This window comes from Canis aureus, chromosome 12 (assembly GCF_053574225.1).
Source record: "Canis aureus isolate CA01 chromosome 12, VMU_Caureus_v.1.0, whole genome shotgun sequence".
In the NCBI taxonomy this organism is placed as follows: domain Eukaryota; kingdom Metazoa; phylum Chordata; class Mammalia; order Carnivora; family Canidae; genus Canis; species Canis aureus.
The window spans coordinates 46,075,203-46,102,492 of NC_135622.1; the positions used below are offsets into that span (position 1 = coordinate 46,075,203).

At 35.8% G+C, this 27,290-nt stretch overlaps 1 protein-coding gene across 8 annotated transcripts in view; it reads right to left on the minus strand.

The window, feature by feature from the left end:
- NCOA1 (nuclear receptor coactivator 1) overlaps positions 1–27,290 on the minus strand; it is a 244,984-nt gene that overhangs the window by 175,473 nt on the left and 42,221 nt on the right. For 6 of the 8 annotated variants that reach the window (XM_077843901.1, XM_077843903.1, XM_077843897.1 and 3 more), the window contains exon 2: positions 12,790–12,924. The gene's annotated coding sequence lies outside the window, so the exon portion shown is untranslated. Of the gene's footprint in view, positions 1–878; positions 1,006–3,937; positions 4,075–12,789; positions 12,925–27,290 lie in introns of all 8 variants that reach the window. The other 2 variants (XM_077843898.1, XM_077843900.1) reach the window with 2 other exon arrangements.

The window sequence follows — 27,290 nt, forward strand, 5'->3', positions numbered from 1 at the left end:
AATTACTTTATCAACCAATGATCACAGATAGGTTATGGTTTTTACAATATATACTACCATACTTTCCTCTATATGAACTGTACCAACTTCAAAAGCAATGCATAAGCACTAGATTGCCTATGGACTACTTTCTTATACTTACTCAGTAAGTATGAAAGGTTATTCACTACTGTCTGAATTCCCAGTTCTCCTTATGTTTGTTTACTCAATGTCCCATTAGGATCTAATGGGCATTACTTTACTAACAAACTCACTCAATCTTAGCATTGTAAATATTTTTCAGATATTCACAGTAATGTCGGATAATCTTTAAGGGCATATTTGTAAATATTTTCCATTTTGTTATTTTTATTTTTAATTTTGTATTACTTTTCTTCATATAGATGTGCTTAACTTTTTATGGTCAATTTTTTAGCCTTTTTATTCTTTGAACAGTTTTACTAGCTTTTCAGTTTTAAAAAGTTAACCATATATTTGCATACAGATAGGTTCAATACTAATTTTTATAGCTGCTATTTGATCATCTCAAAACTTATTAAATAATTATATCACATGACAGACTTTAAGCTTCCTCACTGTATATTAAATTCCTAAATCATATTTCTTCAATTCTAAAAATATTTATTTTTCTTAAAAAATATTTTAAAGTTTCTGAAACTAGGAGAAATATCAGAATTTATGTCCAAACACCTACCATTAGCCAAGCAAAAGAGTAAGTTGTACCCATGTGTAAATCTATACCTTTTCTGAGAAGATAGCTGTTTATCCAACTATGACCATAGCTGAGTTAACTGCATAGTTTAATTCATATGAAGTTGAACTTCAAGTTAAATCTGAAAGCCTAACTGTTGCCTGAAAATATTTTCAGAAAGAGGCACCTGGATGGCTCAGTGGTTGAACGTCTGTCCTTTGGCTCAGGGCGTGATCCCAGGGCTCCTGCAGGGAGTCTGCTTCTCCCTCTGCCTATGTCTCTGACTCTTTATCTCTCTCATGAATAAATAAAATCTTTTAAAAAAAAAAAAGAAAGAAAGAAAGAAAAGATTTTAAGATGAAAATATTCATATGAATTATGATGAAGCTCTGTAATAAACAGCTATTGTGGTATAAAAGCTGTCCACTGCAAGACAAGCAAGGGCAATTAAAGCCAGTAGAAATTGCCCAATCTCTCAAAATAGACCACAGAGTTATCAGAGTTGGAAGAGAGACACTGGTGTGACCAATTTACATTTTACAAGGTACTAACACCCAACTGCTAGCTATCAATCTGTCAAAAGTTTCCAGGTGTCTAAAAAAAGGGAATTATTTAATTCACAGTTTATCTGTAGAAAAATTGAAACTATGAGTTCAGCCAAAAAAAGAAAAGCAGGTAAATTCAAACATTTCTCATATGACTCAAAACTATACCATCATAATGTATAAATTAAAAAAAAGCAAGCACAGGTGAGGAAAATCAGCATGTCACACTTTGTTGGTTTTTTTGAAGATTTTATTTATTTATTCATGATTGACACACAGAGAGAGGCAGAGACATAGGCAAAGAGAGAAGCAGGCTCCTCACAGGGAGCCCAATGTGGGACTCGATCCCGGGACCACAGGATCATGACCTGAGCTGAAGGCAGACGCCCAACGGCTGACTGAAGCTACCCAGGTGTCCCAGCATGTCAGACTTTGAAAAAGGATTAGATTTTATGATTCCAAAGAAGATGGTATAAAAATTATATGTATAAATATATGCCTCTGTCAGCTAATGTCTAAGAACTTTAAAATAAATTTAATGTTTCTTTTTTCTTGAAAATATATTAAATCAATAGTATATATCACAGTTAATAGAATGGAAAATATGCACTGTGTATATATATGCATACATAGATTTGTCTACATCTATTCGGTTATTTATTTGTTCATTCATTTCTGAGTAAAGAATGGTAAGAACAGAGAAGCAGGAACAAAACTAAAGATATAATGCATAAAAGATCAAACCCTGTCAAGCTCCTAAAGGTTACTGTGATGTGGGAAAATACATGATGAATGAAGTAAATACAATCCAAATGAAAAAAATGACAACCAGTTATATAACTAGCTATTAGCAACCAAAAAATCTAATCTGATAAAATTAAAGGTGAGCAATAGCAAATAGCTGAGAAAAAATAAATAGAAATGGGTCTTAATTCAGCTTAAAGAAAGAGTATTAAGAACTTATTAAAACTATGTGGTATCTGAACAAGATTCAGAATACCATACTTTTTAAATTTTTTAATTTAAATTCAATTAGCCAACATACAGAGCATACTGAACATCATTATAGAATACCATAATTCTTGATCAGCCACCCTACCACCGCAAAAGGTTCCAGAGTGAAATAAGAAAGGATGTACCAGGCAAAATTGCCTGTTTATTAAAGGGTTTGGACAAGCATCTAGGGACTCCTCCACCTCAGTTACAGGTTAGCCTAACATTTGAGACACTGAGAATAAGCCAACTGGTATCTTGGCTTCTTTTATACTTAGACCCACATCTTAACCCACAGAAAAGAAGGAGAAAAAAACCAATCCATCAAGTATTTCCACAAATAGCCATGATGGAATAACAGAAATCCAATTAATCCTCCTGCCTTATACAACCAATGAACTGGATAAAATAGATTAATAAAACAATAATTTTCAGATATTGTATAACAAAGCAGGAGAGGGATTCCTGAGAAAGTGGGAGAGGAAAATGAGGTGAGTCCTATCATTGGCCCATCTCACACACCCTTGAAGCAGTTTCTAGGATGCAGCATAGAGAGTGAGGACTTCAATGTGCCTGGAAATCTCAGAGAGTTGAGGAGACAGAAACAGAGACTGAGGTTCAGGGAGGCCAACAAGCCAGAATTTTGGAAAAGCAAATCAAAGAAAAGGGAACTACACAGAGCTCTAGAGATCTGCAGAGGTGTTCCCTTCAGGCTTTGGCAGGAAGTGATCTGTCATGTATGAGAGGAAACTACCTAAGGTTGGAGAAAGAACCACTGAAAAATAAACAGGCCAAAGAAGTCCTAAAACTCATACAAGATTAGGAATAGTTTTTCTTCTCATTAAGTAGGGTGAAAACACTTCATAATACATGAAATATTAAGTAAAATCCTCAGAAGATATCAACTCTAAATCAGCTCTAAGAAAACAGACTGCTCTAGACCTACTCTAACAAAGCTTCCTCAAAACAAAGCAAGTCTCAAAAAAGTATCAGAGATTTCAAAAAATTCAACTGCATGCCAAAAATTAGACTAACATCATTGAAAGGAATACAACAAAATCCAGCACACAACAACAAATAATTCACAATGTCTGACATCCAAAGAAAATTTAGCAGGCATATAAATTAAAAGGGAAATATGACCTATAACCAGGAGAATGACAAATCAATAGAAACAGATGCAGAACTGACAGAGACACAGAACTTGGCAGACAAAGATGTTAAAAGAGCTACTATAAATACGCTCAATATGCTCAAGAAGGTAGAGAAACACATGGAAGTGTTGAGGGATAAGTGCAAGATTTTTTTAAGGTCGAAATGGAAATTCTAGAAATGAAAAATAGAGTATCTGAAATGAAAAATACACTGGATGGGAGTACAGTAGATTCAACACTTAACTTGAAAACACAGCAAGAGAAAAAGATCCAGATGAAGCACAAAGAAAAAAAGTATTGAAGAAAGGAAAAACAAAACACCAATGATATATAGCAACATACAACTTAATATACATGTAATTGGGGTCCAAAAACTAGAGGGAAGAAGGTGACAGAAAAAATATTTGGAAATATAATGGACAATACTTTTTTCAAACCATAAGCCATGAGGCTCAACAAAATCCAAGAAGGAAAAACAAAGCAAACCACACTTAGAAATAACATAATCAAACTGTTGAAAACCAGTGATTAAGAAAAAATGGAGGGAGGGATACCTGGGTGGCTCTGTCAGTTAAGCATCTGCCTTCGGCTCAGGGCATGATCCCAAGGTCCTGTAACTGAGCCCCACATTGGGCTCCCTGCTCAGCTGGGAGTCTGCTTCTCCTTCTCACTCTCTCTCTATGCTCTCTCTCTAATAAATGAATAAAATATTTTTTAAAAAAGAAAAAATGGAAAAACCTGCTAGATGCGGAGAATAAGACCCATTACGTACAGAAAAACAGACTTCACATCAGAACCTATGAAACTGAGAAGTCAATGGAGTGACTACTAAATAATGAAAGAAAGATACTGTCAACCTAAAATCCTATATCTGGTTAAAATATATTTCAAAATGAATGTGGAAATGTTTTTAGACAAAGGTTAAGAAAAATCCATTGTAAAATGCAATGCACTTAAAGAAATGCTCTCTAGGCAAAAGGGAAAGAATATTATGTCAAAACTTGGATCCTCACAAAGGAATAAAGAGCATCAGTAATAGTAAATATAATAACAGATACAAAAGTCATCTTTGTCTATGTTTTTAATTTCTAGGGTTTTTTTTCACAATTATCTTAATTTCAATAAAAATCTTTGCATGCAATAGAAACTAAAACAGTAACTCCCCAAAAGAATCTCACTCTCATAAGTAACCATTGTTAAGATATTCATACAGATTTCATAACATTAGTTGGGCATATTTCCATCTTTTTATAATCTCTAGAACAGTTTCTCACCATAGGAATTATATGTTCCTTGAAAGTTAGAAAAAACTCACTGGCAAAACGATCTGGCTCCAGAACCAATTTTTGGAGAAAATTCCTTAAACTTTCTTCCGTAGTTCTTGGTTTACCCAGATTTTCTCCTTAAAGCAGTTTGAGTGTTTAACAATTCATTTCAAAGAAATTACAAATCAACTGCCTTATAGTTAAATAAAGCTGTCTCTTTTCTATATATACTTAAAAATATCTTATCTATACACATTCCCTTTATTCTTTCATACTTTGGTTTTCTATCTTTTCCTTGATAAGATTAGGTTTATTTGCTTTTTAATCCTAAGAAACGGCTCTTAGATTTTTTCAATTCTTCAGTTTCTTTTTTAATGTATCTGTTTCTGCTTTTATCTTATTTACATCTTTCCTTTCTCCTAGGCATTTATTTTATTGGTTTTGTTATATTAAATTCTACAGTTGAGTTCATTTATTTTTTTTAATCAATTTACTTCTAAGCATGGTATTAGTCTTAGCCTAAGTCTCATTTCTGTTAGCTTAATAATCAGTTACTGTATATTTGATCTTCTCTTTGACTCAATATTATTTAAGAACAGTTTCTGTTTGATTTTTCCAAGTGGTTGGAGTAGTGCATTTTAATCTTCTGTTGTAGGGAGAAAATGGACACAAAAAGTTTCAGCTTTTCTGGAATTTACTGAGGTTTGCCTTTGTGGCATAACCTAAAATTCATGTGTTTGTTAGTTTTACTGTTGTGTGGTCAACTGGAAAAGTATACTTAATCCCAAATTTAAATGAAAGCTTTAAAAGTGACTAAATAAGCCCTATTATAAAAGCAACGCAGGGGCGCCTGGGTGGCTCAGTGGTTGAGCATCCATCCTTGGCTCAGGTCATCATCCAGGGGTCCTGGGATTGAGTCTCGCATCAGGCTCCCAATAGGGAGCCTGCTTCTCCCTCTGCCTATGTCTCTGCCTCTCTCTGTGTTTCTCATGAATAAACAGATAAAATCTTAAAAATTAAAAAAAAAAAAAAAAAGGCAATGCAAGTTTTGCACTACAGTCAGGATAAACAGGTCTAGCTAGCAATGTAAACATAAAATTAGGTTAGGTGCAAAACTGAGAATCTCTGTCCTTACTCTTAATATCATAAGGACGCATTTAATACTAGTTAATTTAATTAATTTTGAAAATAGTGCTTGATATAGAATGACTTATCAGTATTTTATCAGTTTAACTCCTCAATTAAAAATGAACTTGAAAATGAATTTTAAAAGCTACTGAAATTTTCAAGAACTTTTGGAAATTCCTTGAAATTAGAAATTTCATAGGCAAAGAGAGTTTAATAATATAAGGAATTTTCAAAAACAAATAATGCATCCCTCCTTCTTCTCTAACATAGTAAAATGTGATTTGACTAGTGAGTAACATGTTAGTACTACAACCTTTCTTGTATGAGACACTATACTCCAACTAATACATCTATAATTACAAAAACTTTTCAGGAGCTCTATCATATCAGAAATTTATTCTGAACTAGCTAAATCACTGGTTTTCTCAAATCTATCCTTTTGCAGTTTGGTTGAACTAGAATAATACACTTGCTTCTCTAATTCTGATTAGAAATTAGTTTCTGAATTTAAACTTTTGGTTTCACCCCAAGAGAAAGAGATGGATGAATCCTGGGTCTACTGTGAATTAACCTCAAAAAGTAAGCCCTGAGACACCTGGATGGCTCCGTGGTTGAGCGACTGCCTTTGGCTCAGGTCATGATCCCAGGGTCCTGGGATCGAGTCTTGCATCAGGCTCCCCACAAAGAGTCTGCTTCTCCTTTTGCCTATGTCTCTGCCTCTCTCTGTGTGTCTCTCACGAATAAATAAATAAAATCTTAAAAAAAAAAAAAAAAAGTAAGCCTTATTGGGACACCTGGATGGCTCTGTTGTTAGAACACATGATTCCTGATCTCAGGGTTGTGAGCTCAAGCCCTGCCATTAGGCTTGGAGCCCACTTTAAAAAAAAAAAAAATACTAAGCCTTATTAAGATTCAGTTTCTTATACATAAAATAGATGTAATAGTTTACATCTCACAGGAATATTGGGATAGAATCTGAAAATATATATAAAGTGTCTGTCACAGTGCGCCTGGCATACAGTGAACATTAAATATTAACTATTATTATTATATTTTTGTTTTCCTTATGTCAGCTTTCTTTTCCCTTAAATTCACTAATCCCAAACTCTGTAAATGCCCACATTAGTTATGCCTCCTCATTTATGATCATGTACAGAACAATAAAGATCTCAATGCCTTTACCAACTCACAACAGACATTAAATTGAGTGCCTCTCATATGCTTAATTCTGCCTATCACCTTTTTGTTTCCAAAGTATCCAGGTGTAGTTTGTAAAGTATTTCATCTTTCTACTCAAAGCTTTCATGATCAGATAAAAGTATGAGTTTCTATCATACACATTTATCCTATTCTTCAAAAAGTATCTTTTATCTCTAACCAATAAACTGTAGCTCATAACAAAACCTCTTCTTTAATAGTCAAGTGACTGATTATTCAATTTTAATAGCTATGCCACTCAATAATTATAGCTGTCATTTGAAAAATGGAATTCTTATACCACTACCATCTTTAGTTTCCAAATAGTTTAATATCATTTTCAAAAATACCAGTAAAGATATGTTAGGTTGCTACAGTTTATGGCTATACAAAATCACAGGTGCACCTGAGATAAAGGAAGTAGCATGGTGAAATACAAAAAAAATAATATAGCTTTTAATTAGCTATACCAGGTCTTTGGATGGCTACCTTCTATAACCTTTAGGAAAAGGCTACAATTGTGATTCATCTCTTTTTCCTGAGGGTGACACTCAAAATTTTCCTTCTTACTAGAGCCTATATGCCTCCTTTCATGAAGTTTACCTATCCTAAAATCCATGGAGTTGGAACAAGTCACATTTCCCCCTAAATTGTCCCACACCACCCCCAATAAGCAAGTATTCTTTTGAAGACCAACTCTCTCAGTAATCTTTCTTAAACTCAAAGATAATTATAAAAAAAGTTCCTTGCAGAGAACACAGAGATTACTCATTAAACCACCGTAATATTACCAACAGTTTTTGCCACCTGTCCCAGGCCTAGGACTTCTCTTAAAATAACTAAGCCATATTCACCCCTTCCCATTTTAAAAATTAACGCAAAGGAACAATTTCTAAACAAAATCATGAAGAAGTTACCTCTTAAATCAGAAGGCATATATTTACTACATACATATTATGTGCTAAATCATATACTAAGGGCTTTGCCTAATTTTACCTTATATAACCTACGTAAAGTCAGTTGGGAAGTAATTATGTAATAGGTGTGAGGGCTGGGGGAAGGAAGTAGTAGTTTTATCTAAGATTCATAAAGAAATTCAGCAAACAGGACCAATGAAATCAACAAGTGATTGAAAGTAAAGTGAGCCATGAATAGGCTGCTTACAGATCAGGAGGTAAATTAAAAACAAAACTGGTCCTTGATAAAGTCCAATCATTGCCATTAATCTCAAGTTTCCTTCTCATTTCTCTTTTTTTGTTCCTTACAATTAATTTGTTGAAAAAAACAAGTTGTGTATCTCAAGGACTTCCCCAAAGCCTAGATTTTACTGACTATATCTCCATGGTATCATTTCGTTTGTTGCCTTATTTCTGTGTTTCCTGTAAACTGGTAGGTAGAGCGAGAAGCTTGATGAGATTCAGGTTCAAGTTCAATTTTTTGGCAGGAATACTTACTAGGTTGAATTGTGAATTTTCATTGAGAGAACTCTAACATCTGGCTGTCTCTCTCTGTGATGTTAGCAGCCACTGATAATCTTTACTTACGTCCAGGAATTCACTACAAAATGCTGATGTTCTAGCGCATCTAGGTGGCTCAGTCCTGTTGAAGTGTCTGTCTTCGGCTCAGGTCACAATCTCAGAAGTCCCCCATCAGTCTCCCTGCTCAGTGGAGAACCTGCTCCTCCCTCTACCACTCCTCCTGCTTGTACTCATGCACACACACCCTCTCTCTCTGTCAAATAAATAAATAAAAGCTTAAAAACAAAAACAAAATGGTGATGTTCTATTTATCACTCCTTTTTCATTTATCAACCAAAATACTCCTCACAAAAGAATTTCCTCTCTTCAATTATTTGGTTACATTCAGGTACAGCTGGCTCCTTAGCATACTCCAAAGAAAACTAGTGAGTTGTTTCGTGAACTATCATTATGAACTCATACCTTCTCAACACTAAAATTCATGATAACTGTGAATATGAACTTGTAAATCCTTACTATTTGAAATATTAAATATATTTACTATGCTGTGCCCCCTTGAAATCATAGAAATGGCATTATCAGTATTAAAAATATATTTATTTTATTTTACTAAAAAACTAATTAAACATTTAAAGCCCTGTCATACTACCTAGCTAGCATGCACCACTGTGAAAAAGCAGGATCCTATTCTTACTGACCATTTCTTCACAAAATGCTGAAAGGACATGTCTTTGGTGGTCAAAAATTGCTTACATCCACAATTTTTACTACTTTGATATTAAATCACAATCAGAAGATGCTGATTACATTACTGACGGGGCACCTGGATGGCTCAGTCAGTTAGGAGTCAACTTTTTATTTCAGCTCAGGTCATGATCTCAGGGTCCTAAGATCTATTCCCACAGCAGGCTCTGGCTCTGCACCTAAGTGTGAAGTCAGCTTGGGATTTTCTCTCCCTTATGCCCCTCCCCCTTGCTTGCACCCTCTCTCAATAAATAAGTAAGTAAATAAATAAAATCTAAAAAGACTCAAATCACATTACTGAATGTCAATTCTCCCTGAAAAAGCAGATAGGAATTGATACCCTGGTATAATTTATTTTCCTCACAGATTAGGTGCACCCTTTCCTGCAGCTAACCTCATGAGGCTTTGATCACAGGAACCAATGCAACTTTTCCAGGCAATACTGGCTTTAAACAAAGGCCACCAACCACCACAAACAACAACAAAACAAAACAACAACAAAAACTCCTCTGCTACAGTATGGATTTCTCAGTGATAAACAGTAACACATCTCTATGAAGTGCTGGTATGTTCTCTAAACATCAGTGCTTTCATCCAACTGAAAAACAAAAATTCTGCTAGCGTGCACACATGACAGTAATTGCTTTTCCAGATGGTATGCCTTTGATAAGGGATTTTTGCCAAAAGCTCATTTTACTTTCTCTCCAAGCATAATATTTGCCATTAACTTTGAAACTGGTTTTACAAGCTTCTCACTAGTAGCGCGAGTTGACCTGTTTTCTGCTATGAGAAGGGTAACTGTGAATGATACTTCAGTACTGTGGTCTTCTCTTTCTTTAGCAACAACATTCATTAACCTCACACTGAGTAGCATTATTTTATATAATTTACACACATTTCACTTTTCATCACAAGTCTAAAAAGCAATATTTCTAAGACAAAAATATTAATTCAATTCCTCAGGGTGGCATGAAGTAGAAGAGCCAAAGCCTGTGCTCTTTCCATCATGCTGCAGAGAAAACTGTAGTAAGGGAATACCTATTCTCCTCTTGTTGACATTTGTTTTCAAATGTTTTCATGCGTTTCATTTCCAAAGGGGAAAATGAAAAATACTAATGAAGGATATCACATGCAAATGCCTGTAAATGAGTGGGGAGATATGAGAAATTGAGGAATTAGAGACACTTTCAGTTAAGGATTAAGCAAATAAATTTAGCTATAGGGCACTTTCACAAATAGAACCATAAACAGTTAACAGCTACAACTAAGTAGTCAGCAAATTGATTAGAACTTCCTATTCCCTAATCTTAACTTTTGTTAGGATCTGAACACAGTACTATATTACTTAGAAAGGGCTTCCAAATTTTGACTTTATGTGCTTGTTTTATGATTTTTTTTTTTAAAGATTTTACTTATTTATTCATGAGAGACAGAGAGAGAGAGAGAGGCAGAGACAGGCAGAGGGAGAAGCAGGCTCCATGCAGGGAACCCGATGTGGGACTCGATCCGGGGCCCCAGGATCACGCCCTGGGCTGAAGGCAGCACTAAACTGCTGAGCCACTGGGGCTGCCCATTATGATTGTTTTTAAACAGGTTTTCAGACGAGTGTATTTAGCTTCCTTGCCCCAAGAGTAAACATTTGAAGTAAAAGATTTCTTCAACTTCATTTATAATAAAGTTATAGAATAATTTATATTCTTCCCTATATCCAAACTATTCTTTGCAAAGCTTGGACTTTCAACTAGTGTTGTTAAGTGTTAGCTGAAAGAAGATATCTTTAAAAAACAAGGGAAATGGTTCTGATAAGACACATTATATATTTAATTATCATTACCATTTGATTCAAAATGATACCAAAAAATTTTGAGGAGTATAATATATCTACTAGCTGCCAAGAACAGTTTTAAAACTTCTTATCGAAGCAATCTAATTCTTCTTCATCTGCTACGTGATTTGAGGTAACTTTACTTTCACAAACATTGCTCAGTTATACCACCTCCTTTAAAAGGTTACATATAACTATAGCAGTCTTGGGATTTTCCAATATCATGGATTCTTACTATTTTACAATTTACTGCGTTACATATTCTTCTTCCAAAACAACAAAATGAAATTAATAATCCTAGTAATAAGTGATAGATTTTTCTCACATTTTCTTCTTTGTAGTCCTCAAGATTAATTTACAAACCTCTATAATGTATACAGAGAATCAACCAACTTTGACCAGATCCCTAAAATAATTATTTTCCATACTTCTTTCCTATTTGGAAAACATAATTAGAAGAAAAAAAAATTTTTTTTAAATAAACACCAACCTAACTATATCTAGTTTGGCATATATGTGATTTTAGAAAAATAGAGTACGGTGTTTGTTTTCTGTTGACACTGTATTTCCTTTGATTGTTTTCAACAATCTTATGTAGTCTTTAAAGTTGGGATCCACCCCATGACTTGGAAGTGTCACTTGGTTCTTTAATTATATATCTCCCTTTCTGGTCTAAGGGAAACTACCCCATCAGATGCCAAAGGTCCTACATGGACAGTCTATGGAGTAAAAGTGATACTTCTTAGTGAATAGAAAACTCTTTTTTTTTTTTTCTTTTTTTTTTTCTTTTTTATTTTTTTATTGGTGTTCAATTTACTAACATACAGAATAACACCCAGTGCCCGTCACCCATTCACTCCCACCCCCCGCCCCCCTCCCCTTCTACCACCCCTAGTTCGTTTCCCAGAGTTAGCAGTCTTTACGTTCTGTCTCCCTTTCTGATATTTCCCACACATCTCTTCCCCCTTCCCTTCTTTTCCCTTTCACTATTATTTATATTCCCCAAATGAATGAGAACATATAATGTTTGTCCTTCTCCGACTGACTTACTTCACTCAGCGAAAACTCTTAATAATAAATTTAGGAGTACAGGAACAAAAAAGTTTCCAAATCAAACTAAAGGACAATCACTAAGATTTCATGTATCACGTGAGCTGACTCTGAGTGCTAAATTCACCTGCTAATCTCAGAGGGTCATGACATAAAATAATTACTAAACTGACATTTATTTATTCCAGATCTTCTAACATAAAATAATTACTAAATTGACATTTATTTATTCCAGATCTTCTAACATAGTTTACTCAGTCTTAATCTGCACTCAGTATATTTATCATTGACATGCATAATTAAATATAAAGATTACCTCCCTTTAAAATCTCGATTTTTTTCTCAACTAGTTTTAAGGGGAAGTGAGTAGGGAAGGGTGAACTATTCTATTTCCCACGGCACCTGGGTGGCTCAGTTAGTTAAACATCTGACTCTTGGTTTCAGCTCAGGTCCTAATCTCAGGGTCATGAGACTGAGCCCTGCATTGGGTTCCACGCACAGTGTGGAATCTGCTTAAGACTCTCTCTCCCTTTCCCTCTGCTCCTCCCCACTGTGCTCTCACACATGCTTGCTCTCTCTAAAATAAATAAGCCTTTAAAAAAAATAAAAGCTAACCACTAACATAAAAACTTCTAAACTTATGAAATCTATATATAGAAACCAACATTATAAAATGACTTCCAATGAGTCAGATTAAAGTAAATTTGTGCCTCAAATACCTTAGAAAAAGTAGAAATCCTAAATCTTGGTGTCTTCATTTGGAACCAAAATTTCCTACTGCATGCTCTTGTTGATGGTCCTTGATTTTATCATCAGAGTGAATTCCAGTTACATTTCCACTAATATGGACAGATCTAAAGTAAGAGAAAGAAGATACATTTAAAACATGACAGACTTTAGATTCTGCTACATAACACTGTTTCCCTGTAAGCATGCAGATTCTTATACAAATGCTTTAGTTGTTCAAGAAAGGCCAATTCTCTTTCTTGTCCCCACTACATATTTTTAAAATTGAGATTAAAGGCTAAATAAATAAAGTTAATAAGAGATCATTAGTTACTAGCTTTCAAAAGTTCAGATCCCTAATGAAAGAACGCAGAGCAAATTGGGCTTTGCACTGGAATTCCAAGGAGACCAGGACCCTCAACTATCAGCTTACTCATCAGAGGTGCTGACATCACCCAGCAGCAGTGGCCTCAGTAATCTGTTTCAGGTAAAGTGGAACAATAGGAGAGAATGGGATTCCTAGCAGAAGATACCTCAATGTAATGGCTAGCATTCATTACTGGATACTGGCAGTGGGATAGGACAAATTAGATTTTTCTAAACTAATGGGTAGTACTATGTCTTCCCACATTTATCTCAAAGCTAACTCCTAGAGGCACCTGGGTGGCTCAGTTGGTTAAGTCTGCTCTCAGCTCACTCAGGTCATGATCCCAGGGTTGTAGGATTGAGCCTCCGCAACCCCCCCCCCCCAAAATCCGGTCAGGCTCCCTGCTCAACACAGAGTCTGCTTCTCCCTCTCCCCCTGCTCCTCCCCCAGCTCATGCATGCTTGTGAATACTCTCCAATAAATAAAATAAAAAATAAAAATAAATAAAAAGCTAACTCCTAACACTGGAGGGACTTAGCAGACATAAGAAATGTGAAACCTATCAGCTTTCATTACTTAAAGCATAACTGGTTTAGGCTTTACCACCAAGGGCTAAGCTTTCTACTAAAATAATATTCCCTTAGATTACAAAGACAGAGTGGATTAGGACCACAGAAATCATTATACCTCAGGTCAATTCAGGAATCTTGCTAGTTAATTCTACCTATGGCTTCCACCCATCACCCTTGGGCTTTACTCAAAACACAAACCATTCTGGCCAACTCACCTCTCCCCTATTTTCATGCCCACAGTGTCTGTCCTCTGTGCTTTCTCACTCACCTCATGGGTTCCCCTACCATTGCCCTTCCTTCCCAACTTTTCCCTGGGGAATTTCTGGAAACCTTTTTTATATAGTGAAACAAATCACCTCTACATCCTCAACCTATCAACGAATGCTTCTTTCAACCACTGGGCTAAATCTGATGCTTAAGAACCCTCTAGAATGAAGGCTAAGGCAGTAGGCACCCTAACTCACAAGCAATCCCATCCCTTCCCTCAGGCTCAGGCCATGTGGTTGTTCTAAACTCTTCTCTTCATCATTCAATACCCCAATCTATCTTTTGTAACCTAGGTCCAGATTTAATCCCTTAGATGCACTCCACCTACTCTCATCTCTCCAGTTAGTAACTGTGCTATATTACAGTCTCGAAATCTTGTTTGCCACCCAAGCTATCAATCTACCTAATATGTTACTTTCTTCTTTCCACTTTACTACCCTCAAATTCCTAATCCTGGTTCAATTTAATCACCTGCTAGGAAGAAAATACCCAACCATGTGGACTGATCCTGCTATAATATAACATTAAAGTCTTCAATTTTTGACACTGAATGTTATCCAGTGAGCCTTTTATATGTCATTAATCAGGTCCTTCCCCCATTACTCACACTGCCTTTCTTTCCAAACTTTTGCCACACTTCATCTTCCAATCCTATGGGGGGGTGGGGTAGGAGAGGAGTTTCTTCATGTTTTCCTTAATTGTTTGTGTAGGTTGTTTACGTTGTGAAAACACTGTTTCTTTCATTCACTGAACATTTTCTCAATTACTGGCTTTTAACATAAAAGTTTTTTCTTTTTAGGTGGCCAGATTTGTCCACCACTGCCTTCTCCATTTCTTTTATATTTCTCTGCTTAGAAAGTTCTCCCCTTTCAATGATAACAGATACATACTCTTGATTTTTACCTTTTTATGGGCTAATTGTTCCAATACTTCATTCCAAAAGATGTATGGAATGAGATTTTACTCTAAACTGTTTTCTGAATTGCCAGCCAGTTTTCCTAAAAACATTCAGTAATTCTTACCATCCTCTGATTTATAAGGTTGCCTACACACACTGTTCCTTTCTGTTTTAAGGGACCATCCATTTCACTACTGAGTCTAGAACTGAAATCTTTCTAATAGTGCTAGAAAGCCATCTTCCTTTCCTTTCCTTTCCCCTTTTCCCTTTTCCCTTTTCTTTCTCTCTCTCTCTCTCTCTTTCTTTCTTTCTTGATATGTTATTTATTTATTCATGAGAGAGGCAAAGACATAGGCAGAGGGAGAAGCTGGCTCCCTGCAGGGAGCCCGATATGGGACTCAATCCCAGGATCATAACCTGAGCCAAAGGCAGAGATGGTCAACCACTGAGCCACCCAGAAGCCCTGAAAGCTACCCTTCTTCCATATTTATTCACCTGGAGTCAGATTCATAAAACATGTTCTTCATAATTTTCTGTGTTCTGCATTTATCTTTTAATTCATAAAATCTGATTTCCATAAAATAAAGGTATCTCACATACAATTTTTATTTCATAGGCCAACATTTTTTGTCAGCTCTGAAGTATTTTTCAGATGTTCCTATTGTCTTTCAAGATTCACACAGTTATGTTTATTACTTTTAGTTTACTTTTTTTTTTTCTAAGATTTTACTTATTTGAGAGAGAGTGCAAGCATGGGGTGGGGTAAGCAGACAGAGAGGGAGAAGCAGACTACCTGCTGAGCAGTAAGGCTGATGCAAGGCTCAACTCCAGGACCCTAGGATCATGACCTGAGCTGAAGGTAAATGCTTAGTCTCCTGAGCCACCCAGGTGCCCCCAAAAAAGTCAACTAAAATTTTAACAAATTCTTAAAGACCAAAAGTAGACTCATGTGTCAGTTTGGAATGGCTGGGGATCCAGACACAAGGGGAGTTTATACTCAACTGTAAGTTCTTCTACATGCCTCAACCAGGTGCTCACAAGAAAAATTAAAGGTAAATTAGAGAGAGCCCTGCATCAATGAGGCAAATGAGCAGGAGGTGACAAGTACTGGCCAGAATCCCAGCCTGATGCCCCAACCTTTCCTTAAACACAGAGCAAAAGCCTAGAGCCCCTAGGGGAAGCACAGAAAGACCCTCTCACACTAGGGTCCATGCAAAAATCCGCTGCCTCAGAGGAGGACAGAAGCAAAATGCCTTTGCCTCTGGAGGAGGGGGAGGAAAATAGTGTCAAGCCCCCAGACACAGGCAAAGATACACTGATGCAGGAAAAGTTAGAGGCAAAAAAGAATTCTGCCACTATTGGGGAGGGGGAACAGGAAAAAGTCTTGGACAAAGGATCCTACACCAGTACCAAAAGAGATCAACTACCACGGTGGGGTGGTGGCGGGGTGGGGGGGTGGATATTCTTCCCCATGACCAGCTACAAATGGCAGAGCTTGATTGCCATGTGGGAGAAAGAGGAGAAAAGCTAAGAAAGACCCACCACCAACACCTAGGAACATAGGGCCTGACCAGGATTAACTCTGGACTACAGAGAATCCCATCCTGCCCCACAAGCAACAATAATCACTAGAAGAGGACAATAACATAAAGAGAAATCTCTCTGGTGCACAGATACGCAAATATTGTTGAAAGATGAGGATGGTATAGGAACACAGAAAAATCCTGTAGGATCACGTGCCACACTCTAAACAAAAGGGAACAGGGGGTCCCTGGGTGGCGCAGTGGTTTGGTGCCTGCCTTTCGCCCAGGGCGCGATCCTGGAGACCTGGGATCGAGTCCCACATCGGGCTCCCGGTGCATGGAGCCTGCTTCTCCCTCTGCCTGTGTGTCTCTGCCTCTCTCTCTCTCTCTGTGACTATCATAAATAAATAAAAAAATAAGAAATAAAAAAAAATAAACACAAGGGAACAGCAGCCAACTGTTGGAGAAATTTGAAGCCTGAGGTACAATGAAGGTAATGAGGGTAAAATAATCCAAACCAAGTTCAATTCATGATTAGATTGACTCAACCTCCAACACAAACAGCCTGACAGAAGATCATTGCAATCTCTCCTATTCTTCTGTACACAATGATGAGCTTTAAATCAAAAATTACACAAAAGCAAGAAAAGAAAAAAGCCCTTTGTCAAGAGATAAAGCAATCAACAGAACCAGAAATGATTTTGCTATTGAAACTAACATTTAAAAATAACTATAAGGGATCCCTGGGTGGCGCAGTGGTTTGGCGCCTGCCTTTGGCCTAGGGCGCGATCCTGGAGACCCAGGATCGATTCCCGCGTCAGGCTCCCGGTGCATGGAGCCTGCTTCTCTCTCTGCCTGTGTCTCTGCCTCTCTTTCTCTCTCTGTGACTATCATAAATAAATAAAAATTTAAAAAATAAAAAAATAATAAAAATAACTATAAATATGTTAAATGATCTAGTAGGAAAGATGGACAACATGCACAAACAGATGGACATTTTCAGCAGTGAGATGGAAACTGTAAAAGAAAGGAAAAATATAAAAGATAGAAATAAAAAAAATTTTTATTAGAGAAAAAAAAATTAAAAAAATAAAAAGAGAAAAAAAATTCCTGAGATGGGCTCAACAGCAGTCTGGACACAGAGGAGGAAAGAATCAGTGAACTTAAAGACAAACAAACATAAATATTTCAAAATGAAACCACAGTTTTAAAAAAGTGAAGGAAAAACACATCTCAGGGCATTCAGGAGTTGTGGAACTTTATCAAAATAACTTCAAACAAATTCCATTCAATTGAGCTGCAAGAAAAGGAAACAAACAAACAAAAAACAAGATAGAAGAAATATGTAAATAAAGGCCAAGAAATTTTCCAAATCAATCCAAGACAACAAACCAGAGAGCAAAAAATCCTAGAGAATCCCAATCATAATAAGAAAATGTATACACACACAAATATACATGGATATATCACAGCCAAAATACAGAAAAACAAAGATAAAAATCTCAAAGGCAGAGAAAAAAATTACATACAAAGAACAAAGATTAGTATTTCCTTTTCTTCAGGAAGTTACACAAGCAAAAAGACATTAAAGTAGAAAGATAAAAAAGCTGAACATAGAATTCTATAGCCAGAAAATTATTTTTTCAAAAATGAAGAAAGAATTTTTTGACAAATAAAATCTGACAGAATTCACTGCCTGCAGACACCAAAAACGTTAAAGGTAGTTCTTTCAGCAGGAATGAAAATTACCAGGTAAAAATGTGAATCTACAAAAAGGAATTATGAGGATTATAAAGAAAAGGTAAATATAAAAGCCTTTTTTAATTTTTATTCATTTTAGAAGGTTATATAAGAACACAAAAAGTAATAATGTATTGTGGGATTATTAACATACATAGAAGTAAAATTTGTGACAACATAAAGAGGGAAGGTAGAAAATTATATATATATGCTCGTAAGATGATCATGTGACACATAAAGTAGTAATAATGTTACATAAATAAAGATTGCCAAAGAGCCAGAGTGGCTCAGGCCCTTAAACTTTTGCCTTCAGCTCAGGTCATGATACCTGGGTCTCAGGATGAGCACCATTTCAGGCTCCCTGGTTCAGCAGGGTGTCTAATTCTCCCTCCTCCTCTGCCCATCTCCCTGCTCCTGTACTCATGCACTCTATGTCTCTTCTCCTCTCCTCACTCAAATAAGTAAATAAAATCTTTTTAAAAATAAATAAGTAAATAAATACTGTCATAAGTTAAAGTTCTATCTTTTAAACCTTAAACTAGTGGTTCTCAAACAGGGGGGGAATTTTACTCCCTCAGGGACATGAAGCAAACTCTGGAAACTTTTTTTTTTAGAGAGAGGGAGGGCACATGTATACAAGTTAGGGAGAGGGAAGGGGGGCAGAGGTAGAAGGAGAGAATTATTTTTTAATTAAGTATTTATTCATGAGAGACACACAGAGAGAGGCAGGGACATAGGCAGAAGAGAAGCAGGCTCCCCAACCAGGGAGCCCGATGCAGGTCTCATCCCAGGACCCTGGGATCACGACAAAAACAAAAGGTAGATGCTCAACCACTGAGCCACCCAGGTGTCCCAGAAGGAGAGAATCTTAATCAGGCTTCATGCCCAGTATGGAGCCCTACACAGGGCTCAATTTCACAACCCTGAATGATCATGACCTGAGCTGAAATCAAGAGTTCACCACATAACCAACTGAGCTACCCGGGTACCTTGGAAACATTTTTTGTTGTCACACCTAGGGGGGGAAGTGGTTGCTACTGTCATTTAGTCAACAGAGGCCAGAGATGCTGCTGAAAATCCTATAGTGCATACAGGATATCCCCTCTGGTCCCCAACAGCAAAGAATTATCCAACTGAAAATACCAATAGTGCCAAGGTTGAGAAACCATGACTTAGAGCAACTGCTACAATATATATGTATGTATACATATATATGTATATGTATATGTATATGTATATGTATATGTAAAAACATTCATGTATACATCTATATATGTGTGTATACATAGACATATAACCATATATACAGAATAAGCCAAGAGTTATTACATAAAATTACTTTATAATTATAAAATTATAAATTTATAATTTATAATTATAATTTATAATTACAATTATTTTATAATTTACATACATAAATTATGAAAAAGGACTAATTCAAAAGAAGGCAGAAAAAAAGGAAAAAGTAAATTTAAAATAGTCAGAAATAGAAAACTAACTGGGATGCCTGAGTGGCTCAGTTAAGCATCCGACTCCTGATTTCAGCTCAGGTCACAATCTCAGAGTAAGATCAGGCCGAACATCAAGCTCTGCACTGGGCGTGAAGCCTGCTTAAGATTCTCTCTCTCTCCCTCTCCCCCTTTTTGCCCCTCCCCACTTCTACTCCATTTCTCTCTTAAAAAAAAAAAATTTTTTTTAAATAGAAAACTAGCAAGATAGATTTAAATCGGGGATCCCAGGGTGGCTCCCTGGTTTGGCGCCTGCCTTTGGCCCGGGGCGCGATCCTGGAGACCCGGGATCGAGTCCGGCATCGGGCTCCCAGCATGAAGCCTGCTTCTCCCTCTGCCTGTGTCTCTGACTCTCTCTGTGTCTATCATAAATAAATAGATAAATCTTAAAAAAAAAGATTTAAATCCATATTTATCAATGATTATATAAATAAAATTATCTAAGCATCTAATTAAAGGGTAGAGATTATCAGATCAAAAATGAAACCCAATTGTATGCTAGCCACAAGACACTTACGCTACATAAAGGAACAATTCACCCAAAGACATAGCAATCCTAAATGTATTTTCACTTAAACACAGCTTGAAAATAAATGAAACAAAATTTAATAAAACAGGAGATTAGACAAATCCACAATTACAGCTATAGACCTTACTACTCCTGTGTTATTATTAATCAACATAATAAGAAAATAGAAAACCATTAACATACAGAAGAGTTGCAAATACTATCAACTGACTTGACCTAATTGGACATTTACAGAACATCCTACACAATGAGAGCAGAATATATATTATTTTCAAGGGCACATGAAACATTCACCAAGAAAGACCATATTCTAGGCTAGATAATGAACCTCAAGATATTTAAAAGACTTTAAGTCAAATAATGTATTTTCTCTAGCCAAAACAGAATTAAATCAGAATCAAAAACTGACAGATAAAGAATTATCAAGGGTTAGGAATTAAACAACACAGTTCTAAATATCCCAAGGGTCAAAGAGTAAGAGAAATCTTTGAATATTTTTTAACTGAATGAAACTTAGAACATATCAAAATTTGTGGGATACCTCTAAAGCAGCTGTTAGCAAACTCGGAGCATTAAATGCTTATATTAGAAAACAAGCAAAGTCGAATCAATAATGTAAGTCCTTCTTAGAGAAGTAGAAAAAGAAGAGTAAATTAAACACAAAGCAATTAGAAGGAAGAAATGAAACTGAAAACAAAAAACAATAAAGAAAACTTATGAAACTGAAATCTAGTTCTTTAAAACATTCGACAAAATTGGGCAGCCCGGGTGGCTCAACAGTTTGGCGCCGTCTTCGGTCCAGGCCCTGATCCTGGAGTCCCGGGATCGAGCCCCAGGTCAGGCTCCCTGAATGGAGCCTGCTTCTCCCTCTGCCTGTGTCTCTGCCTGTGTCTCTGCCTCTCTCTCTGGGTGTCTCTCATGAATATATAAACATATCTTTGAAAAAAAAATAAAACATTCTACAAAATTGAATAAACTTCCGACCAGAATGATCAAGAAAAAAAGAGAGAAGCTACAAATTACTTATATCAGGAATGAAAAGGGAACATCGTTAGAGAGCTTATAGGTATTAAAAGGATAAGAGAATATTATGAATAACTTATGGCAATAAATTTTATTACTTCCATACCAATTTCTTGAAAATTTGAAGACAAACTACCAAGTTCATTAAAAGAAGAAATCAGATTATAAGAATAGTTCTTGATATACTAAGGACAATTTAATTCATAATTTAAAACCTTTCCATGAAGAAAGCTATATGACAAGTGGCTTCCTTGGTAAGAAAGCCAAGTATCTAAGAAAGTTGTATCGTATTACATAAACTCTTGCAGAAATACATAAGAAGAAAACATTTCTCAATTCATTTTAATAGCACTATTCATAAATTTTAGCACTACTCTGACACAAAAATAATTTTAAGAAAAGTAAACTATAGGCTAATATCCTTTCATGAACACAGACATAAAATATCTTAACCAAATATTAGAAAAATAAATCCAGCAACACATAAAAAGAAATATGTATCATGACCAAATGGACTTTATCCCAGGAATGCACTATTAATATTAGATCAATATATGAAAAAGAATCACCAATGAAATTCACCCTAACAATGGATTAAAACATAAATGATCATCTTAATATATGAAAAAATATATTAGAAAAAGCCCAGTCATTCATGATTCAAAACTCTCAGAAAACTAGGAACAGAAGGGAACGTCCTCAGCCTAGGACATGAATCTATAACAAATCACAGCTAATATACATAATCATGAAAAACTAAATGCTTTCCCTCTAGGATCAGGAATAAGGCAAGAACATCTGCTCTCACCACTCCTACTCACTGTACTGTACTTTCAGTACAATACAAGAAAAATAAATAAAAGCCCAGAGATGAAAAAAAAAATTAAAACTGTCTTTTTTCACAAAAGACAAGACTGTCTATATAGAGAATCTCAAAGAATCTATTACTGAAAGTAAAAAAAGAATTTAGCAAAATTGCAGAACACAAAGTCAACACATAAAATTCAACTGTATTTCTATACAGTAGCAATGAATAATTACAGATAAACAAACAGCAATTATATTAACATAAAAAATTTAAGATAAATATAACAAAATAAATGGAAGATTTGTGTGCTCAAACATATGAAAGTCTGAGTGAAATATCAAGGACCTCAATAAATGGAGAAATACTGTTTTCAAATATCAGATCCATCAATATTGTTAAAAATAGCAATTCTTCAATATTTATAGATTTAACCTAAGTCCCAATTAAAATCCCAGAAGATTTTTTTTTTTTTTCCAGAAGATTTTTTTGGTTAAAAATTCACAAGCTGATTCTAAAATTTATATGGAAATGCCAAGAATCTAGAATATTCAAAACAATTTTGAAAAAAAAAGAAAGAAGAACAAAGTTGGAAAACCTACACTACCTGATTTCAAGACTTTCTATTAAAGCTATAGTTATCAAGACACTGTAGTTTTGGCATAAGGATAAAGATACATATCCAGGGAACAGATCTACAAATTTACAGTCAAATGACTATCAACAAAAGTACCAGGGTAATTCAATGGAAAAAAAAAAAATGTCTTTGTAACAAATGCTGCTGGAACAATTGATAATTTATATGGCGGAGAAAAAAGAACCTTAACTCATACCTCACATCTTATACAAAAAAGTAATAGACCTAAATATTTTAAAACGCAAATCTATAAAACTGCCAGAGGAGAACATAGGAGAAAATTTGAGAACGCTAGGTTAGCCTAGGAGTTGTCAAACTTTTTTGCAAAAGGTGAGTATTTTAAGCTTTATAGGCTATTCAGTCTCTATTGTATTCAACTGTATAGGCTGTATGCCTATAGCATGAAAGCAGCCATAGGCAATATGTAAACAAACGGGCATGGCCATTTTCCAACAAAACTTTACTTAGAAAAATAAGCAGTGGGTTAAATCAGCTGTAGTCTGCCAACCCAAGTGAGGCAGAGTTCTCAGGTGTGACAGAAAAAGCACAAACCATGAAAGAAAAAAACTGATATATCAGAGTAAAACAAAATTTTTAAATTCTGCTCTTCAAAAGACAGTGTTAGGAAAGTCAGGTCACAAACTTGCAGAAAGTACCTGCAAAACATTTCCTAAAGAACTTGTTTTGGGAACATAAAGAACTTTTCAATATAGTAAGACAATAAGCAATCCAGTAAAAATAATGGCCAGAGATTTTGAACAATGCTAAAATGACAACTCTAACAAGCAGTCTCATTACTTGCTACGTTTGTTTAATCTTTCCTACTGGCCTTTAGGCTCCCTGAATCTAGACTACTCCTGTCTAAATGGAACATCTAACATTCCAGCTTACACATACACACACACACACACACACAAAAAAAAGAAACAAAGCTATCAGAGCATTTCTGAAGTTAATGTTTAGAGTAGTTAGTATATGTACCTGACACAAAAAGTGAACTGTCCTAAAGAATTACGGTAAATAGAAATTTTCCCCCAATCATCCTATTCTTTCTTTATTAAGTATTCATAGGTATTCTATACATATAAAAACATTTACATACTTTTTTAATAAAAGTGGTGGCTTACTTACAGAGTTTCTCATTATGATTTTTTAATTTAATGTAACTTAGATTTTTTGTTTTTAAAGATTTGGAGGTTTTTAAAAAGATTTTATTTATTTATTTATTTGAGAAAAACCGTAAGTGCAGAGAGGGGCAAAGGGAGGGAAAGAGGGAGAAGCAGGCTCCTCACTGAGCAGGGAGCCAGCCCTACACTGGCTCAATCCCAGGACCCTGAGAATTGAATGCCTGAGCCACCCAGGCATCCCTAATACACCTTAGAGTTTACTTCACATCACCCCTTTTAGAATTCCCTCATACCCTTAACAATTTCATAATATATGAATATATCATTATTTATTTAACCAGTCTCTCATTGATGAGAAACAATTCTTATTGTTTCAGTATTGACAATGCTGTAAATAATATCTATATACTTATGAAGTGGAATTACTAAATCAAAGGGTATCTTGATTTTAAATTACAATAGCCTTTGCTAGACTAGACTCCACAAGTTTATCAGAACTTAAAAATAATATATATGGAAATTGTCAGTAAATCTTCTAAATCAGGAAAACTAAAAATAAAGCAGAGAATTCTCATAACAGCTCTGAAGAAAGAAGTTTTGAAGACTTTTAACTCTAAATAATCCAAGATACTCATTAATCCAAGATAAATGTATACAGATTGATGAGAATTGTAAGCCCTAGCATGACCCCTGTCCATTATCCTGAAATCTTTCCTTTTAAATTAAGGTAATAACTTTTATTTAATATTTATAGCCTTGCTAATTTCTAAGAGAACTTGGATTGGTTACAAGTTAAAATGTAAGGTAAAGAGGATTCATGACAATAAAACTATATTAATAAAATTAAAAATTAGACACTGCAGCAGTTGGTATGGGCACATACTACCCTCTAGAGATGGCTGCCATTGATTCCTTCTCTCCCTTGTGCACATGTCACTCAGTTCATCAAGAGACAGGGCTAAAGTGGGGGAGGGGGGTGCCTAGCTGGCTCAGCTGAAAGAGCATGTGACTTGGTCTTGGGTCATGAGTTCAAGCCCATGTCGGGTGTAGAGATTACTTAAATTTAAAAAAAATACTTCAAAAAAAAAAAAAAAAAAAGGGAGAGAGAGATGGGACTTATTTCCCAGCTCCTTAAATCTTGGTTGGCCTTGTGACTTGCTCTGACCAACAGGATGTGGTGAAAGTGATGTTCTTAAGCTCTAGAAACCAGAAATTTGGCAGCTTCCCTTTTTTTTTCATTTAGAAGCTAGAAGCCATCTACCTTGTGTCAAAAAGAAATCCAACTACCCTGAAACTATGCTGTGGAAAGGCCATATGCTGTGGAAAGGCCATATGGAGATAGGTCAAAGTGCCAGGCACGTGACAAAACCTTCTCAGACTGTCCAACCCTGTTCAGCTAACAGCTGATTGAGAGATCCCAGCTAAAGTCACATAGAACAGAAGAATCCCCTCGCCAAGCACTAGCCAATTCCTGATCCAGAGAACTGTAAAAAGAACAAATCAAGGTTATTTTAAGATATTAAGTTTGGGGGTAATTTGTTATATGACAGTTGGCAACTGAAACAGACACTATAAAGATCATGACATCAGCAAATTATAAACACTGAGTGTCAAATTTGGGTCTATTGTTTTCTAGGTTGTAAGTTTTTAATTTTGGATTAAGAAGAAAACATAAATTTTGTATCTGAACCATAAGCACCTGTATAAAGAACAAACCTAGGAGACTACAGTTTCAAATACAATTTTAGAAAATACACATTATTCAAATGATGTTTCTTACAGGTAGATTCTATACAGACAGATAGTATATCATTAAATCAGAACTCAGTAACAGGCATTTTCACGTCAAGGGAGACTGAGATGACTTGGTCCTGATACTTTTGTTCTATAAAAACTTAATACAAAAAGGACGCCTTGTGCTCTCTTCAGCAGCACATATACTAAAAAGGACACCTGGGTGGCTCAGCAGTTGGGCTCTGCCTTTGGCTCAGGGCGTGATCCCGTGTCCAGGGATGGAGTCCCGTATCAGGCTCCCCTGCGAGAAGCTTCTCCCTCTGCCTATATCTTTGCCTCTCTTAATACAAGAAACTAGATGATGGGGCGCCTAGGTGCTTCAGTTGGTTAAGCGTCTGCCTTCGGCTCAGGTCATGGTCCAGGGTCCTGGGATGAAGCCCCGCATGGGGCTCCCTGCTCAGCTGGGAGCCTGCTTCTTCCTCTTCCTCTGCCCCTCCTGCTTGTTCATTCTCATTTCTCTCTCTCTCTCTCAAATAAACAAACAAAATCTCCAAAAAAGTTTTTTTAAGAAACTAGATGAATACAACATTAAGATTGTCATTATACTATCTTACATTTTTTATATTGTGAGCTTTTGATAGACACTAAGTAGCTATCAGTTTGTGATTAAATCTTCTAATAAGTACACACAGAATAATACTCTGTAAGGTTGGTTAAAGTCAGAGACATATAAATTAATAGCCAAACAATCTACCTTCCCCCTAGAACTGGTCCCACTGAGATCACCAATTTCTTTAACGCTGCAGCCCATGAGAATTCCTTGGTCCCTGCCTTATTTAATCTTAAACAGCATCCAAACAAATAAGCATTCCTTTTTAGTCCTAAGTGCAGCCACATTCAAGAACAGGGAATTAGGTTCTACCTCCTTGAGGAAGGGAAGTGTGTATAAATTACTTTGAATTCTTCTGTACTGGGTAAATAAATAAGTAGGGGCACTTATTTATTCAGTCACTTCTTTTAATCAGTATGGACTTAGGGATATTTATTTTATACTCTGGGTTACAATCCAATAGTATGTTATTTATTTTGTTGTTCAAATTGTTCCTGCTAAGGCCTCTGGAAGTTCTTTCCAGCTGCCTCCTGTATCATTTTGCAAGCCCCTACATTTTGGGATTTTGAATATATTCAGCACTATAAAATGTTTAGGGTATATGTTGCATATTCCTGCCCCACTCCCAGAATGAGCTATTTTCCAAGGAGCCTAGTTCTTTTTATTGTAGAACAGTATTAAAAACTAAGATCTGAGTCCTAAGTGTGCTTGTGCTACCAGGGTACCATTGCTTCTAGGCCTTCTCAGTAGATAGAGCAAAGAAATATATGTATATGTACTACACCATTTATACATACATATCTATAATCATTTATCTATATTAAGGCTAAACATGAGTTTCTACTGATGTCTCGAAGTCTAATACAATACTACATGGTTCGTTCTAGCCTTTCTCTTGCCCAGGGCTATCTGTAACTTCACTCTCCAAAAGTGAGAAACTTGGCTCCCACTGTTTACCACCCATTCATTTGTTTGTTTAATACCAATATACACATACAATGGTTTCAGAATTGTTAGTCCACACGCTCTTGGATTTTTGTCTTACTTTTTTTGTCAATCTTCTAAAAGTCTTATTAGAAGAATCCTCATTGGGGATCCCTGGGTGGCTCAGCGGCTTAGCACCTGCCTTTGGCCCAGGGCAAGGTCTTGGAGTC